Source organism: Schistocerca americana, chromosome 3 (genome assembly GCF_021461395.2).
Source record: "Schistocerca americana isolate TAMUIC-IGC-003095 chromosome 3, iqSchAmer2.1, whole genome shotgun sequence".
Lineage (NCBI taxonomy): Eukaryota > Metazoa > Arthropoda > Insecta > Orthoptera > Acrididae > Schistocerca > Schistocerca americana.
The window spans coordinates 86,504,512-86,518,883 of NC_060121.1; positions in this window are offsets into that span (position 1 = coordinate 86,504,512).

Here is a 14,372-nt window from a genome sequence, read left to right on the forward strand (position 1 = left end):
TCGGAATCTAAAATTGGTCTCACTGGAGAGGTTCAAATCATAGAAAGTTAGAGTGTCAGTCCTCTTGTACTTAAGTCGGCATTGTGCCATTTGTATTAAATTCGGAAGCAATTTCTGTGTTTCATCGTCAATTAGAAGGTCCAAGGGATACAGTAAACCTGCAGTGAAGCATCGGAATCTAAAACTGGACTCACAGGACAGGTTCAAATCATAGAAAGTTAGAGTGTTAGTCCTCTTGTACTTAAGTCAGCATTGTGCCATTTGCATTAAATTAGGATGCAATATTTGTGTGTCATCGTCAATAGGAAGGTCCAAGGGAAACAGTAAACCTGAAGTGAAGCAACGGAATCTAAAACTGGACTCACAGGGGAGGTTCAAATCATAGAAAGTTAGAGTGTCAGTCCTCTTGTACTTGAGTCGGCATTGTGCCATTTGTATTAAATTCGGATGCAATTTCTGTGTTTCATCGTCAATAAGAAGGTCAAAGGTATATAGTAAACCTGAAGTGAAGCATCGGTATCTAGAACTGCACTCACAGGAGAGGTTCAAATCATAGAAACTTAGGGTGTCAGTCCTTTTGTACTTAAGTCGGCATTGTGGCTTTTGTATTAAATTCGGATGCAATTTCTGTGTTTCATCGTCATTAAGAAGGTCCAAGGGATACAGTAAACCTGAAGTGAAGCATCGGAATCTAAAACTGGACTCACGGGAGAGGTTCAAATCATAGAAAGTTAGAGTGTCAGTCCTCTTGTACTTAAGTCGGCATTGTGCCATTTGTATTAAATTCGGATGCAATTTCTGTGTTTCATCGTCAGTAAGACGGTCCAAGGTGTACAGTAAACCTGAAGTGAAGCATCGGAATCTAAAACTGGGCTCACAGGAGTGGTTCAAATCATTGAAAGTTAGAGTGTCAGTCCACTTGTACTTAAGTCGGGATTGTGCCATTTGTAATAAATTTGGATGCAAATTCTGTGGTTCATCGTCAATAAGAAGGTCCAAGGTATACAATAAACCTCAAGTGAAACATCGGAATCCGTAACTGGACCCACAGGAGAGGTCCGAATCATTGAAAGTTAGAGTGTCCGTCCTCCTGTACCTATGTTGGCATTGTGCCATTTGTATTAAATTCGGATGCAATTTCTGTGTTTCATCGTCAATAAGAAGGTCCAAGGTATACAGTAAACCTGAAGTGAAGCATCGGAATCTAAAGCAGGACTCACAGGAGAGGTTCAAATCATAGAAATTTAGGGTGTCAGTCCTCTTGTACTTAAGTCGGCATTGTGCGTTATGTATTAAAATCGGATGCAATTTCTGTGTTTCATCGTCAATAAGAAGGTCCAAGGGATACAGTAAACCTGCAATGAAGCATCGGAATCTGAAACTGGACTCACAGGAGAGGTTCGAATCATAGTAAGTTAGAGTGTCAGTCCTGATGTACTTAAGTCGGCATTGTGCCTTTTGTATTACATTCGGATGCAATTTCTGTGTTTCATCGTCAATACGAAGGTCCAAGGGATACAGTAAACCTGAAGTGAAGCATCGGAATCTGAAACTGGACTCACAGGAGAGGTTCAAATCATAGAAAGCTAGAGTGTCAGTCCTCCTGTACTTAAGTCGGCATTGTACTATTTGTATTAAATTCGGACGCAATTTCTGTGTTTCATCATCAATAAGAAGGTCCAAGGTATACAGTAAACCAGAAGTGAAGCATCGGAATCTAAAACTGGACTCACAGGAGAGGTTCAAATCATAGAAAGTTAGAGTGTCAGTCCTCTTGAAAATAAGTCGGCATTGTGCCATTTGTATTAAATTCGGATGCAGTTTCTGTGTTTCATCGTCAATAAGAAGGTCCAAGGTATACAGTAAACCTGAAGTGAAGCTTCGGAATCTAAAACAGGACTCACAGGAGAGGTTCAAATCATAGAAAGTTAGAGTGTCAGTCCTCTTGTACTTAAGTCGGCATTGTGCGTTTTGTATTAAATTCGGATGCAATTTGTGTGTTTCTTCGTCAATAAGAACGTCCAAGGGAAACAGTAAACCTGCAGTGAAGCATCGAAATGTATATCAGGACTCACCGGATAGGTTCAAATCATAGAAAGTTAGTGTGTCAGTCCTCTTGTACTTAAGTCGGCATTGTGCCTTTTGCATTAAATTCGGATGCAATTTCTGTGTTTCATCGTCAGTAAGAAGGACCAAGGGATACAGCAAACCTGAAGCGAAGCTTCGGAATCTAAAACTGGACTCACAGGAGACGTTCAAATCATAGAAAGTTAGAGTGTCATTCCCCTTGTAGTTATGTCGGCATTGTGCCTTTTGTATTCTATTAGGATGCAATTTCTGTGTTTCATCGTCAATAAGAAAGTCCAAGCGATACAGTAAACCTGTAGTGAGGCATCGGAATCTAAAACAGGACTCACAGGAGAGGTTCAAATCATAGAAAAGTAGAGTGTCAGTCCTGTTGTACTTATGCCGGCATTGTGCCTTTTGTATTAAATTCGCATGCAGTTTCTGTGTTTCATCGTCAATAAGAAGGTCGAAGGGATACAGTAAACCTGAAGTGAAGCATCGGAATCTAAAACTGGACTCACAGGACAGGTTCAAATCATACAAAGTTAGAGTGTTAGTCCTCTTGTACTTATGTCGGCATTCTGCCTTTTGTATTAAATTAGGATGCAATATCTGTGTTTCATCGTCAACAAGGAGGTCCAAGGGAAACAGTAAACCTGAAGTGAAGCATCGGAATCTAAAACTGGACTCACAGGGGAGGTTCAAATCATAGAAAGTTAGAGTGTCAGTCCTCTTGTACTTGAGTCGGCATTGTGCCTTTTGTATTAAATTCGGATGCAATTTCTGTGTTTCATCGTCAATAAGAAGGTCCAAGGTATACGGTAAACCTAAAGTGAAGCATCGGTATCTAAAACTGGACCCACAGGAGAGGTTCAAATCATAGAAAGTTAGAGTGTCAGTCCTCTTGTACTTAAGTCGGCATTGTGCCGTTTGTATTAAATTCGGATGCAATTTCTGTGTTTCATCGTCAATAAGACGGTCCATGGGATACAGTAAACCTGCAGTTAAGCATCGGAATCTAAAACTGGACTCAGAGGAGAGGTTCAAATCATAGAATGTTTGAGTGTCAGTCCTGTTGTACTTAAGTCGGCATTGTGACTTTTGTATTAACTTCGGATGCAATTTCTGTGTTTCATCGTCAATAACAAGGTCCAAGGGATACAGTAAACCTGAAGTGAAGCATCGGAATCTAAAACTGGACTCACAAGAGAGGTTCAAATCATAGAAAGTTAGAGTGTCATTCCTCTTGTACTGAAGTCGGCATTGTGCAATTTGTATTAAATTCGGATGCAATTTCTGTGTTTCATCGTCAATAAGAAGGTCCAAGGTATACAGTAAACCTGAAGTGAAGCATCGGTATCTAAAACTGGACTCACAGGAGAGGTTCAAATCATAGAAAATTAGAGTGTCAGTCCTCTTGTACATAAGTCGGCATTGTGCCTTTTGTATTAAATTCGGATGCAATTTCTGTGTTTCATCGTCAATAAGAAGGTCCAATGTATACAGTAAACCTGAAGTGAAGCATTGGAATCTAAAACAGGACTCACAGGAGAGGTTCAAATCATAGAAAGTTAGAGTGTCAGTGCTCTTGTACTAAAGTCGGCATTGTGCCTTTTGTAATAAATTCGGATGCAATTTCTGTGGTTCATCGTCAATAAGAACGTCCAAGGTGTACAGTAAATCTGAAGTGAAACATCGAAATCCGTAACTGGACTCACAGGAGATGTCCAAATCATTGAAAGTTAGAGTGTCCGTCCTCTTGTACTTAAGTCGGCATTGTGCCATTTGTATTATATTCGGATGCAATTTCTGTGTTTCATCGTCAATAAGAAGGTCCAAGGTATACGGTAAACCTAAAGTGAAGCATCGGTATCTAAAACTGGACCCACAGGAGAGGTTCAAATCATAGAAAGTTAGAGTGTCAGTCCTCTTGTACTTAAGTCGGCATTGTGCCGTTTGTATTAAATTCGCATGCAATTTCTGTGTTTCATCGTCAATAAGACGGTCCATGGGATACAGTAAACCTGCAGTTAAGCATCGGAATCAAAAACTGGACTCAGAGGAGAGGTTCAAATCATAGAAAGTTTGACTGTCAGTCCTGTTGTACTTAAGTCGGCATTGTGACTTTTGTATTAACTTCGGATGCAATTTATGTGTTTCATCGTCAATAACAAGGTCCAAGGGATACAGTAAACCTGAAGTGAAGCATCGGAATCTAAAACTGGACTCACAAGAGAGGTTCAAATCATAGAAAGTTAGAGTGTCAGTGCTCTTGTACTTAAGTCGGCATTGTGCCTTTTGTAATAAATTCGGATGCAATTTCAGTGGTTCATCGTCAATAAGAAGGTCCAAGGTATACAGTAAATCTGAAGTGAAACATCGAAATCCGTAACTGGACTCACAGGAGATGTCCAAATCATTGAAAGTTAGAGTGTCCGTCCTCTTGTACTTAAGTCGGCATTGTTCCATTTGTATTATATTCGGATGCAATTTCTGTGTTTCATCGTCAATAAGAAGGTCCAAGGTATACGGTAAACCCAAAGTGAAGCATCGGTATCTAAAACTGGACCCACAGGAGAGGTTCAAATCATAGAATGTTAGAGTTTCAGTCGTCTTGTACTTAAGTCAGCATTGTGCCTTTTGTATTAAAATCGGATACAATTTCTGTGTTTCATCGTCAATATAAATGGTCCAAGGGATACAGTAAACCCGCAGTGAAGCATCGGAATCTAAAACTGGACTCCCAGGAGAGGTTCAAATCATAGAAAGTTAGAGTGTCAGTCCTGTTGTACTTTAGTCGGCATTGTGCCTTTTGTATTAAATTCGGATACAATTTCTGTGTTTCATCGTCAATAAGAAGGTACAAGGTATACAGTAAACCTGAAGTGAAGCATCGGAATATAAAATTGGTCTCACTGGAGAGGTTCAAATCATAGAAAGTTAGAGTGTCAGTCCTCTTGTACTTAAGTCGGCATTGTGCCATTTGTATTAAATTCGGAAGCAATTTCTGTGTTTCATCGTCAATTAGAAGGTCCAAGGGATACAGTAAACCTGCAGTGAAGCATCGGAATCTAAAACTGGACTCACAGGACAGGTTCAAATCATAGAAAGTTAGAGTGTTAGTCCTCTTGTACTTAAGTCAGCATTGTGCCATTTGCATTAAATTAGGATGCAATATTTGTGTGTCATCGTCAATAGGAAGGTCCAAGGGAAACAGTAACCTGAAGTGAAGCAACGGAATCTAAAACTGGACTCACAGGGGAGGTTCAAATCATAGAAAGTTAGAGTGTCAGTCCTCTTGTACTTGAGTCGGCATTGTGCCATTTGTATTACATTCGGATGCAATTTCTGTGTTTCATCGTCAATAAGAAGGTCAAAGGTATATAGTAAACCTCAAGTGAAGCATCGGTATCTAGAACTGCACTCACAGGAGAGGTTCAAATCATAGAAACTTAGGGTGTCAGTCCTTTTGTACTTAAGTCGGCATTGTGGCTTTTGTATTAAATTCGGATGCAATTTCTGTGTTTCATCGTCATTAAGAAGGTCCAAGGGATACAGTAAACATGAAGTGAAGCATCGGAATCTAAAACTGGACTCACGGGAGAGGTTCAAATCATAGAAAGTTAGAGTGTCAGTCCTCTTGTACTTAAGTCGGCATTGTGCCATTTGTATTAAATTCGGATGCAATTTCTGTGTTTCATCGTCAGTAAGACGGTCCAAGGTGTACAGTAAACCTGAAGTGAAGCATCGGAATCTAAAACTGGGCTCACAGGAGAGGTTCAAATCATTGAAAGTTAGAGTGTCAGTCCACTTGTACTTAAGTCGGGATTGTGCCATTTGTAATAAATTTGGATGCAAATTCTGTGGTTCATCGTCAATAAGAAGGTCCAAGGTATACAATAAACCTCAAGTGAAACATCGGAATCCGTAACTGGACCCACAGGAGAGGTCCGAATCATTGAAAGTTAGAGTGTCCGTCCTCTTGTACTTAAGTCGGCATTGTGCCTTTTGTATTAAATTCGGATGCAATTTCTGTGTTTCATCGTCAATAAGAAGGTCCAAGGGAAGCAGTAAACCTAAAGTGAAACATCTGAATGTAAAACTGGACTCACAGGAGAGGTTCAAATCATAGAAAGTTAGAGTGTCAGTACTCTTGTACTTAAGTTGGCATTGTGCCTTTTGTATTAAATTCGGGTGCAATTTCTGCGTTTCATCGTCAATAAGAAGGTCCCAGGTATACAGTAAACCTGAAGTGAAACATCGGAATCTAAAACTGGACTCACAGGAGAGGTTCAAATCATAGAAAGTTAGAGTGTCAGTCTTCTTGTACTTATGTTGGCATTGTGCCTTTTGTATGAAATTTGGATGCAATTTCTGTGTTTCATCGTCAATAAGAAGGTCCAAGAGATACAGTAAACCTGAAGTGAAGCATCGGAATCGCAAACTGGACTCACAGGAGAGGTTCAAATCATAGGAAGTTAGAGTGTCAGTCCTCTTGTACTTAAGTCGGCATTGTGCCATTTGTATTAAATTCGGATGCAATTTCTGTGTTTCATCGTCAATAAGAAGGTCCAAGGTATACAGTAAACCTGAAGTGAAGCATCGGAATCTAAAACTGGACTCACAGGAGAGGTTCAAATAATAGAAAGTTAGAGTGTCAGTCCTCTTGTACTTAAGTCGGCATTGTGACTTTTGTATTAAATTAGGATGCACTTTATGTGTTTCATCGTCAATAAGAAAGTCCAAGAGATACAGTAAACATGCTGTGGTGCTTCGGAATCTAAAACTGGACTCACAGGAGAGGTTCAAATCATAGATAGTTCGAGTGTCAGTTCGTCAATAAGAAGGTCCAAAGTATACAGTAAACCTGAAGTGAAACATCGGAATCCGTAACTGGACTCACAGGAGGCGTCCAAATCATTGAAAGTTAGAGTGTCCGTCCTCTTGTACTTAAGTCGGCATTGTGCCATTTGTATTATATTCGGATGCATTTCTGTGTTTCATCGTCAATAAGAAGGTCCAAGGTATACAGTAAACCTGAAGTGAAGCATCGGAATCTAAAACAGGACTCACAGGAGAGGTTCAAATCATAGAAAGTTATAGTGTCAGTGCTCTTGTACTTAAGTCGGCATTGCGCCTTTTGTAATAAATTCGGATGCAATTTCTGTGGTTCTTCGTCAATAAGAAGGTTCAAAGTATACAGTAAACCTGAAGTGAAACATCGGAATCCGTAACTGGACTCACAGGAGAGGTCCAAATCATTGAAAGTTAGAGTATCCGTCCTCTTGAACTTAAGTCGGCATTGTGACATTTGTATTATATTCGGATGCAATTTCTGTGTTTCATCGTCAATAAGAAGGTCCAAGGGAGGCAGTAAACCTGAAGTGAAACATCGGAATCTAAAACTGGACTCACAGGAGAGGTTCAAATCATAGAAAGTTAGAGTGTCAGTCCTCTTGTACTTAAGTCGGCATTGTGCTTTTGTATTAAATTCAGATGCAATTTCTGTGTTTCATCGTCAATAAGAAGGTCCAAGGAGTACAGTAAAGCTGAAGTGATGCATCGGAACCTAAAACTGGACTCACAGGAGAGGTTCAAATCATAGAAAGTTAGAGTGTCAGTCCTCTTGTACTTATGTCGGCATTGTGCCATTTGTATTAAATTCGGATGCAATTTCTGTGTTTCATCGTAAAAGAAGGTCCAAAGGAAGCAGTAAACCTAAAGTGAAACATCGGAATCTAAAACTGGACTCACAGGAGAGGTTCAAATCATAGAAAGTTAGAGTGTCAGTCCTCTTGTACTTATGTCGGCATTGTGCCTTTTGTATTAAATTCGGATGCAATTTCTGCGTTTCATCGCCAATAAGCAGGTCCAAGGTATACAGTAAACCTGAAGTGAAGCATCGGAATCTAAAACTGGACTCACAGGAGAGGTTCAAATCATAGAAAGTTAGAGTGTCAGTCCTCTTGTACTTAAGTCGGCATTGTGCCTTTTGTATTAAATTCGGATGCAATTTCTGTGTTTCATCGTCAATAAGAAGGTCCAAGAGATAGGGTAAACCTGCTGCGATGCTTCGGAATCTAAAACTGGACTCACAGGAGAGGTTCAAATCATAGATAGTTAGAGTGTCAGTTCGTCAATAAGAAGGTCCAAAGTATACAGTAAACCTGAAGTGAAACATCGGAACCCGTAACTGGACTCACAGGAGAGGTCCAAATCATTGAAAGTTAGAGTGTCCGTCCTCTTGTACTTAAGTCTGAATTGTGCCATTTGTATTATATTCGCATGCAATTTCCGTGTTTCATCGTCAATAAGAAGGTCCAAGGTATACAGTAAACCTGAAGTGAAGCATCGGAATCTAAAACAGGACTCACAGGAGAGGTTCAAATCATAGAAAGTTAGAGTGTCAGTGCTCTTGTACTTAAGTCGGCATTGCGCCTTTTGTAATAAATTCGGATGCAATTTCTGTGGTTCTTCGTTAATAAGAAGGTCCAAAGTATACAGTAAACCTGAAGTGAAACATCGGAATCCGTAACTGGACTCACAGGAGAGGTCCGAATCATTGAAAGTTAGAGTGTCCGTCCTCTTGTACTTAAGTCGGCATTGTGCCTTTTGTATTAAATTCGGATGCAATTTCTGTGTTTCATCGTCAATAAGAAGGACCAAGGGATACAGTAAACCTGAAGTGAAGCATCGGAAACTAAAACTGGACTCACGGGAGAGGTTGAAGTCAAAGAAAGTTAGAGTGTCAATCCTCTTGTACTTAAGTCGGCATTGTGATTTTTGTATCACATTCGGATGAAATTTCTGGTTTTCATCGTCAATAAGAAGGTCCAAGGTATACAGTAAACCTGAAGTGAAGCATCGGAATCTACAACTGGACTCACAGGAGAGGTTCAAATCATACAAAGTTAGAGTGTCACTCCGCTTGTACTTAAGTCTGGATTGTGCCTTTTGTATTAAATTCGGATGCAATTTCTGTGTTTCATCGTCAATAAGAAGCTCCAAGGGATACAGTAAACCTGAAGTGAAGCATCGGAATCTAAAACTGGACTCACAGGAGAAGTTCAAATCATAGAAAATTAGAGTGTCAGTCCTCTTGTACTTAAGTCGGCATTGTGCCATTTGTATTAAAAATCGGATGCAATTTCTGTTTTTCATCGTCAATAAGAAGGCCCAAGGTATACAGTAAACCTGAAGTGAAGCATTGGAAACTAAAACTGGACTCACAGGAGAGGTTCAAATAATAGAAAGTTAGAGTGTCAGTCCTCTTGTACTTAAGTCGGCATTGTGCCTTTTGTATTAAATTGGGATGCAATTTCTGTGTTTCATCGTCAATACGAAGGTCCAAAGTATACAGTAAACCTGAAGTGAAGCATCGGAATCTATAACTGGACTCACAGGAGAGGTTCAAATCATAGAAAGTTAGAGTGTCAGTCCTCTTGTACTTAAGTCGGCATTGGGCCTTTTGTATTAAGTTCGGATGCAATTTCTGTGTTTCATCGTCAATAAGAAGGTCCAAGAGATACAGTAAACCTGCTGTGATGCATCAGAATCTAAAACTGGACTCACAATAGAGGTTCAAATCATAGAAAGTTAGAGTGTCAGTCCTCTTGCACTTAAGTCGGCATTGTGCCTTTCGTATTAAATTCGGATGCAATTTCTGTGTTTCATCGTCAATAAGAAGGTCCAAGGGAAGCAGTAAACCTGAGGTGAAACATCGGAATCTAAAACTGAACACAAAGGAGAGGTTCAAATCATAGAAAGTTAGAGTGTCAGTCCTCTTGTACTTAAGTCGGCATTGTGCATTTTTTGTATTAAATTGGGATGCAATATCTGTGTTTCATCGTCAATAAGAAGGTCCAAGGTATACAGTAAACCTGAAGTGAAGCATCGGAATCTAAAACTGGACTCACATGAGAGGTTCAAATCATAGAAAGTTAGAGTGTCAGTCCTCTTGTACTTAAGTCGGCATTGTGCCTTTTGTATTAAATTCGGATGCAATTTCTGTGTTTCATCGTCAATAAGAAGGTCCAAGAGATACAGTAAACCTGCTGTGATGCATCAGAATCTAAAACTGGACTCACAATAGAGGTTCAAATCATAGATAGTTAGAGTGACAGTCCTGTTGCATTTAAGTCGGCATTGTGCTTTTGTATTAAATTCGGATGCAATTTCTGTGTTTCATCGTCAATAAGAAGGTCGAAGGGAAACAGGAAACCTGAAGTGAGGCATCGGAATCTAAAACTGGACTCACAGGTGAGGTTCAAATCATAGAATGTTAGAGTTTCAGTCCTCTAGTACTTATGTCGAGATTGTGCCTTTTGTATTAAATTCGGATGCAATTTCTGTGTTTCATCGTCAATAAGAAGGTCCAAGGTATACAGTAAACCTGAAGTGAAGCATCGGAATGAAAAACTGGACTCACAGGAGAGGTTCAAATCATAGAAAGTTAGAGTGTCACTCCGCTTGTACTTAAGTCTGGATTGTGCCTTTTGTATTAAATACGGATGCAATTTCTGTGTTTCATCGTCAATAAGAAGCTCCAAGGGATACAGTAAACCTGAAGTGAAGCATCGGAATCTAAAACTGGACTCACAGGAGAAGTTCAAATCATAGAAAGTTAGAGTGTCAGTCCTCTTGTTCTTAAGTCGGTATTGTGCCATTTGTATTAAATTCGGATGCAATTTCTGTTTTTCATCGTCAATAAGAAGGTCCAACGTATACAGTAAACCTGAAGTGAAGCCTCGGATACTAAAACTGGACTCACGGGAGAGGTTTAAATCATACAAAGTTAGAGTGTCAGTGCTCTTGTACTTGAGTCGGCATTGTGCCTTTTGTAATAAACTCGGATGCAATTTCTGTGCTTCATCGTCAATAGGAAGGTCCAAGGTACACAGTAGACCTGAAGTGAAACATCGGAATCCGTAACTGGACTCACAGGAGAGGTTCAAATCATAGAAAGTTAGAGTGTCAGTCCTCTTGTACTTATGTCGGCATTGTGCCTTTTGTATTAAATTCGGATGCAATTTCTGTGTTTCATCGTCAATAAGAAGGACAAAGGGATACAGTAAACCTGAAGTGAAGCATCGGAAACTAAAACTGGACACACGGGAGAGGTTGAAATCATAGAAAGTTAGAGTGTCAGTCCTCTTGTACTTACGTCGGCATTGTGCCTTTTGTAATAAATTCGGATGCAATATCTGTGCTTCATCGTCCAAAAAAAAGGTCCAAGGTATACAGTAAACCTGATGTGAAGCATCGGAATCTAAAACCTTCATCAAAGGAGAGGTCCAAATCATAGAAAGATAGAGTGTCAGTCCTCTTGTAGTTATGTCGGCATTGTGCCTTTTGTATTAAATTCGGATGCTATTTCTGTGTTTCATCGTCAATAAGAAGGTCGAAGGGAAACAGTAAACCTGAAGGGAGGCATCGGAATCTAAAACTGATCTCACAGGTGAGGTTGAAATCATAGAATGTTAGAGTTTCAGTCCTCTTGTACTTATGTCGAGATTGTGCCTTTTGTATTAAATTCGGATGCAATTTCTGTGTTTCATCGTCAATAAGAAGGTCCAAGGTATACAGTAAACCTGAAGTGAAGCATCGGAATCTAAAACTGGACTCACAGGAGAGGTTCAAATCATAGAAAGTTAGAGTGTCACTCCGCTTGTACTTAAGTCTGGATTGTGCCTTTTGTATTAAATTCGGATGCAATTTCTGTGTTTCATCGTCAATAAGAAGCTCCAAGGGATATAGTAAACCTGAAGTGAAGCATCGGAATCTAAAACTGGACTCACAGGAGAAGTTCAAATCATAGAAAATTAGAGTGTCAGTCCTCTTGTACTTAAGTCGGCATTGTGCCATTCGTATTAAAAATCGGATGCAATTTCTGTTTTTCATCGTCAATAAGAAGGTCCAAGGTATACAGTAAACCTGAAGCGAAGCATTGGAAACTAAAACTGGACTCACAGTAGAGGTTCAAATAATAGAAAGTTACAGTGTCAGTCCTCTTGTACTTAAGTCGGCATTGTGCCTTTTGTATTACATTGGGATGCAATTTCTGTGTTTCATCGTCAATACGAAGGTCCAAAGTATACAGTAAACCTGAAGTGAAGCATCGGAATCTATAACTGGACTCACAGGAGAGGTTCAAATCATAGAAAGTTAGAGTGTCAGTCCTCTTGTACTTAAGTCGGCATTGGGCCTTTTGTATTAAGTTCGGGTGCAATTTCTGTGTTTCATCGTCAATAAGAAGGTCCAAGGGATACAGTAAACCTGAAGTGAAGCATAGGAATCTAAAACTGGACTCACAGGACAGGTTCAAATCATAGAAAGTTAGAGTGTCAGTCCTCTTGCACTTAAGTCGGCATTGTGCCTTTCGTATTAAATTCGGATGCAATTTCTGTGTTTCATCGTCAATAAGAAGGTCCAAGGGAAGCAGTAAACCTGAGGTGAAACATCGGAATCTAGAACTGAACACAAAGGAGAGGTTCAAATCATAGAAAGTTAGACTGTCAGTCCTCTTGTACTTGAGTCGGCATTGTGCATTTTTTGTATTAAATTGGGATGCAATATCTGTGTTTCATCGTCAATAAGAAGGTCCAAGGTAAACAGTAAACCTGAAGTGAAGCATCGGAATCTAAAACTGGACTCACATGAGAGGTTCAAATCATAGAAAGTTAGAGTGTCAGTCCTCTTGTACTTAAGTCGGCATTGTGCCTTTTGTATTAAATTCGGATGCAATTTCTGTATTTCATCGTCAATAAGAAGGTCCAAGAGATACAGTAAACCTGCTGTGATGCATCAGAATCTAAAACTGGACTCACAATAGAGGTTCAAATCATAGATAGTTAGAGTGACAGTCCTGTTGCATTTAAGTCGGCATTGTGCTTTTGTATTAGATTCGGATGCAATTTCTGTGTTTCATCGTCAATAAGAAGGTCGAAGGGAAACAGGAAACCTGAAGTGAGGCATCGGAATCTAAAACTGGACTCACAGGTGAGGTTCAAATCATAGAATGTTAGAGTTTCAGTCCCCTAGTACTTATGTCGAGATTGTGCCTTTTGTATTAAATTCGGATGCAATTTCTGTGTTTCATCGTCAATAAGAAGGTCCAAGGTATACAGTAAACCTGAAGTGAAGCATCGGAATCAAAAACTGGACTCACAGGAGAGGTTCAAATCATAGACAGTTAGAGTGTCACTCCGCTTGTACTTAAGTCTGGATTGTGCCTTTTGTATTAAATACGGATGCAATTTCTGTGTTTCATCGTCAATAAGAAGCTCCAAGGGATACAGTAATCCTGAAGTGAAGCATCGGAATCTAAAACTGGACTCACAGGAGAAGTTCAAATCATAGAAAGTTAGAGTGTCAGTCCTCTTGTTCTTAAGTCGGTATTGTGCCATTTGTATTAAATTCGGATGCAATTTCTGTTTTTCATCGTCAATAAGAAGGTCCAAGGTATACAGTAAACCTGAAGTGATGCCTCGGATACTAAAACTGGACTCACGGGAGAGGTTCAAATCATACAAAGTTAGAGTGTCAGTGCTCTTGTACTTGAGTCGGCATTGTGCCTTTTGTAATAAACTCAGATGCAATTTCTGTGCTTCATCGTCAATAGGAAGGTCCAAGGTACACAGTAGACCTGAAGTGAAACATCGGAATCCGTAACTGGACTCACAGGAGAGGTTCAAATCATAGAAAGTTAGAGTGTCAGTCCTCTTGTACTTATGTCGGCATTGTGCCTTTTGTATTAAATTCGGATGCAATTTCTGTGTTTCATCGTCAATAAGAAGGACAAAGGGATACAGTAAACCTGAAGTGAAGCATCGGAAACTAAAACTGGACACACGGGAGAGGTTGAAATCATAGAAAGTTAGAGTGTCAGTCCTCTTGTACTTACGTCGGCATTGTGCCTTTTGTAATAAATTCGGATGCAATATCTATGCTTCATCGTCCAAAAAAAAGGTCCAAGGTGTACAGTAAACCTGATGTGAAGCATCGGAATCTAAAACCTTACTCAAAGGAGAGGTCCAAATCATAGAAAGATAGAGTGTCAGTCCTCTTGTACTTAAGTCGGCATTGTGCCTTTTGTATTAAATTCGGATGCAATTTCTGTGTTTCTTCGTCAATAAGAAGGTCGAAGGGAAACAGTAAACATGAAGTGAGGCATCGGAATCTAAAACTGATCTCACAGGTGAGGTTCAAATCATAGAATGTTAGAGTTTCAGTCCTCTTGTACTTATGTCGAGATTGTGCCTTTTGTATTGAATTCGGATGCAATTTCTGTGTTTAATCGTCAATAA